This window comes from Lynx rufus, unplaced genomic scaffold (genome assembly GCF_022079265.1).
Source record: "Lynx rufus isolate CCGP_SWC_20201006 ecotype Redwood Valley unplaced genomic scaffold, mLynRuf1.p SCAF_7, whole genome shotgun sequence".
Taxonomy (NCBI): domain Eukaryota; kingdom Metazoa; phylum Chordata; class Mammalia; order Carnivora; family Felidae; genus Lynx; species Lynx rufus.
In genome coordinates this window covers 20,199,426-20,204,379 of record NW_025814889.1, presented here as the reverse complement: position 1 = coordinate 20,204,379, position 4,954 = coordinate 20,199,426, and positions in this window count along the sequence as shown.

The following is a 4,954-nucleotide window of genomic DNA, read 5'->3' as shown; positions in this document are numbered from 1 at the left end:
AGGTGCGTGTCTCTAAGCCTGTTTGGTATCATTTTCCTGGTCTTGGGCTGGACATTGATTCCAAAAGTCAAACCCAAAACAGAGCTGCAGTAAGTTCTGATGGAGGAGTAAATGAAGGTCAGAAATCAAAAGAAGGAAACTTCCAAGAACCTAGGAAGTGGCAAAGCAGCAGGGCAGGGGAGGGCGGGGGCGGTCCGGCCCATGCTCCCTGAGGTGGTCGCACCCACCACAGAGCTTGAGGCCAGCCAAGGGACACTCAGTCCTGCAGCAAAATCCAAGACTGAGCGTTTGTGTCTGTGATTACAACATCAAAGCTTCATATCGGAAAGAGCGACAAGGCCCCCTGATTTGCAGCTGGGAGGACAGGCTCTCCAGCACCATGCCAGTTCTCGAGCCCGCCAAGTCCCACGGACAGGAATGTCCCTCCACAAGGCTCCAACCATGAGCCCCGGAGGAGGCGGGAGTTCCCAAGAGAGGCCGGGAAGGGGCAGGACAGCAGCCTGATGGCCAGTGGCACCCGTAAGGGGGGCAGGGTCAGCAGGACCAGACTGCTGGAGTCCTCAGTCCTGGCTGCACGCTGGGCTGGCCCGGACGTCTGCAGCCACCCCAAGGGCTCCGATTTTCCTGGTCCCGGCTCCAGAGAGCATGCTCAGGGTCCTAATCCTCAGGCGATCCCGGGGCTCCCGCAGGAGGAGAGCCACTGCATTTTGCAAATCGGATGTACACCTTATTTTGGTCAAGAGTCCTCTGTACTCAGTCGACTGAGTCGACTACAGTCGAGCTGCAGAAGACACCTGTCCGTGCTTGCTCTGGGAGAGACCAGGAGAACCAGATAGTTGCGAGGGGAGCGGCAGCGATGCCAAAAATGTAAAATCTCCTAATTAATCCGTCTGCTTGCTAAGTGAGCCAAGTGAAAAAACACCAGATGCATCAATCAGAATTTAAGGGGAATCAAATTAACTTGATCAGCAAAAAAGTCAATTTCCTTTTCTAAACTTCACAAGGCACAATCAAAATCAGAATGCCGTGAGTTAGCTTCTTCATCGGTGGCTTCACCCTTGGCCGGGCCATCACCCGCCCCCCCAACACACACACCCTGGGGCTTCGGGTCATGTCAACTCTGCCCGGGTTCATGTACTTTCAGGTGTGATCTCACGGGGCCCCACGCTGCCTTTCAACCGCGGCGAGGCCTCCAGGTCCTTCTGGAAGAAGTGCATGTAAATAAATAAACCGGGACGCTCCCTGGCTCGTCCCCAGATTCCTGTGCAAGTGACCCGAGGGCTCCAGGGTTCGCGGTCCCAGACCCGGCAGGGCGCGGGGCCACCGCTCCCCCGAGGTCAGACCCGGTGGAAGAGTCGGGGGTCTCCGGCCCCTCGCTCGCAAAGGAGGGGTTCAGTCCGCACCCCCGCGCCCGCCCCAGTCGAGAAGCAAGACCAGGCATACGAATCTCTGGCCTTCCTTCCCCAGCTCCCGGGTCCTGTCCCACAGCCACCAGCCTGGCGTGGCCCGCGTGGCGGGGAGGCGGAGTGACGACGGGCCTGTGTGCCCTGCGCGCTCCCGTGAAGCTGGGTCACACCCCGTCATTCCGCAGGGGATTTGGGGGGCGGTGGAGGAGCACCCTCTTTTCCAGGGTGATGCTGAAGTGCTTCCTACCTTACTCGCCTGGCTGTGTGGGCGTGGGACCGGCTCACCCTGCGCCGCCCCAGGTGCCTTCCCTGCTGTGTGGACAGGGGCTCGCCACCCGCCCTCGGGTCCGCGGGGGTGGCCTCGCTGACGCGCCCCCCAATTCCCACCCACGCCGGGCGGGTCGCCCCGGGAGCTGATCCCCGCCCGCCCCAGGCCTTCGGAAACCCTGAGTGTCGAGGGCCGTGAACTCCAGTCACTTGAAGCCGCTCGGGGGTCCGAGCCTTTGCAGTGGAGGACGCACCCGTGAAGACGCGACCTGGCGGCGTGGGTTAAAGAGCCTGCTACCTCCTGACCAGATCCGGAAACGGGACGTTTGCCCTTCCAACTTGAACCTCCCGGCCCCCTCAACATCCGGTGATGTGCGTCTTGTGACCGTGTGACCGTGGGCTCCAGCGCCTCTCCAGGAGCCCACAGCACCTTTCCAGCTCGTGTTCTGGGCCCGTTCAATACCGTCCGAAAAGCTCACGGCCTCCTGTTTTCCACGGCACCGCACGGTCCGCCTACAGCCTGCCTGTCTGTCCTGCCTCGTCCCCTCCCCTAAGTCCCAGACACCCTTCCCTGAAACAGAGGAAATCACCCGCCCGTAGGGAGCTCCTGCTATGACATCCACTCTGGTAAAAAGGCCCGCCACCCCCTTCCCGCCTGCGCCGTAAATCCCCAGATGGTGTCAGGAGAAGGCCTTGGCCAAAAGCGATGGCTTTCCTTTTGAACATTTGCTAATAATATTGAGGGTTTTGAGCTGTGGGCCCAAGAAACTGGTCATCAGAAAACACCCTTTCAAGAAACTCGTCATCAGAAAATACCCATAAAGACGACGCACTGACATTTGTTGAATGGGACGCAGGTCAGGGGAAACTGCACATCTGACCCAGAAAATTACTGAGTTACAGCAGATACAAAATTGAGTTTCTGAAATGTTTCAAGTGTCACTTTTTACTTAAGTGACAAAACCAGGCCACAAAATTATGCATCGACTATGATTCAACTATGTCAAAAGAGTACACATAAAAGTAGATCGGACTGTTGGCTACCTGTGTATATTTTAATATAAAAATTGCCAGTAGAAGGATGGACTAAATAGGGCATTTCTTTCTTTTTCTAGTTTTCAAAGTTTTGACAAAGTGGTCATGATAACTTCTGTAATTTAGAAAATACTTTGGGGCGCCTGGCTGGCTCAGTCCGAAGAGCGTGAGACTCCTGATCTCCGGATAGTGAGTTCAAGCCCCACGGTTGGGTGTAGAGATTAAATATTTTTAGAAATATTTGTTGCTGGGGCGCCAGGGTGGCTCGGTCGGTTAAGCGTCTGACTTCGGCTCAGGTGTGGGTTCGAGCCCCACATCAGGCTCTGTGCTGACAGCTCAGAGCCTGGACCCTGTTTCAGATTCTATGTCTCCCTCTCTCTCTCCCCCTCCCCTGCTTGCGCTCTGTCTCTGTCTCAGAAATAAACAAACATCAAAAAAAACTTTTTAAAAAATATATGTTACTGCTAGCACTTAACAGTGTTACAAGCACCCGGAAGGGATTTTCACGCTTGGACCCAACAGCTTGTCTGCTCCCCAGCTTGAGGCTTGGGACTTCCAGCAGGAAGCAGAGGGGGAGCAGACCACCAGTGAGGATGCGTGTGAGGGTCCGTGCCTCAGTCAGACCTGTGGAACCTGAGCTGTGACCAAAGTCCCCATCAAAGGAAACTCACGTTTTGCTGTAAACTTCACTGTACTTACAGGACTGTAAACATTCAATTATCAGTATGAAGGCTTTTTTTTTTTTTTTTTTTTTTTTGGTGCCAATAACAAGGTGAGGAATGGGACTAGAAGGGGAATAACAGTTGGCATGACTTTTTAACAAGGTAAAACTACTTAAAGATATACGAGCTTCCAAATGTTTACAAAAGTTCACAACTACTTCACTTAATTTCTACAAAAAGATTGGTGCCATCAATGTAGGTTTTCATTAGTAAATAAAACTAAGGCTAATAGTACTGTTCTCATTGAGAGTTCTAAACTCCAGAGCAAAAGCCCATCCCCTACTTTAAAAAACAGAATTACAGGTCACTGGAAGGCAACCTTTTGCCTACAATTCCAGGGGCCTCTCCTGTCTACTTCAGAGAGAGTCTGGATACAGCGATTGTTGCATCTTTTGCCTGGTTGACAGGGAGCTTAAGACAAGTTGGCAACTTGCTTTTCTTGGCATTCATTCCAGTGCTTCCCTCTGGACCCTGACACCGATCACACACCCACAGGACTTATGCACAGAAGCCCAGACAGGAACCCACTGATGGAAACGCATGTCCCTGCAGAGCAGGCTTTTCCAAGGGTCAAGGGCTGGGGGAAGGCTGGGGGGCAGCAGCTCCTCAGCAACTTCTCAGAGCAGAGAATCAGCCAACACCAGGGAACCACAGAGCAGCAACCCGGAAAACCCAGGTGTGTTTCCTAGTGGAGGTGATGAAGCCACCCAGGGCCTCCAGGCAGTTAGAAACCTACGAAAGCAAGTGCAGCTACACTGAGATACTACTATTCAGATCAACAGCCAAGGCGAGAACGTGCATGGCCAAGTACTGTTCGGTTCAGAGTTGATTCTCGGAGAGCGAGTCATCTGTTGTGTTAGAGGAGCGACCTTCCCTAGTCCTTCCGGGAGACAAGACTCTCCAGAATCAGGTATTTTCCATTTGTATATAGAAAAGTCTCTCCGGGAACCTAAACTTAACTCTTTAGTAACGTTAAAAGCCTATAGAACCAGTTTTCCTTGTTTCTCAACTCTTAATCACTAGGAGCAAATTACCCAGATCCCCCAATTCTGAAGTCTGAGCATTTGCAAAGCCCCACAGGTGATTCTGATGGAAACCAAGACCCGAGAACCGTGAAGTACGCTTCAATTTGTTTCATTTAACTTTACCAAGTATGAATACTATTAATGTGCTATAATTAATGATCTCATCTGGAATTTATTTTCCTTTTATTTCCACTGTAATTATTTTCCTCTTCTTTGCATGACAGCAGTTTTCAAAGGGCACTCTCTCTGATTACCTAAGATTTGAACACAGGGTCCGTTTGCTCTGCAGAGTTTCTCACGCTGTGTCAAGTTTACTCATGAGCAAGCTTTAGAGAACCCCAAGTGAACTTCTACCGGTAAAGCACAGGCAGAAACTACCGGAAAACACTGGCACCTGAGGCACCCCACTCCCCAGGGCCTTCATTCTCCCCAAACAAGAAAGGCACAGAGTGAGGTGGCCAAGCTGGTGACATAGGTCATTCCTGACTTCACTCCCACC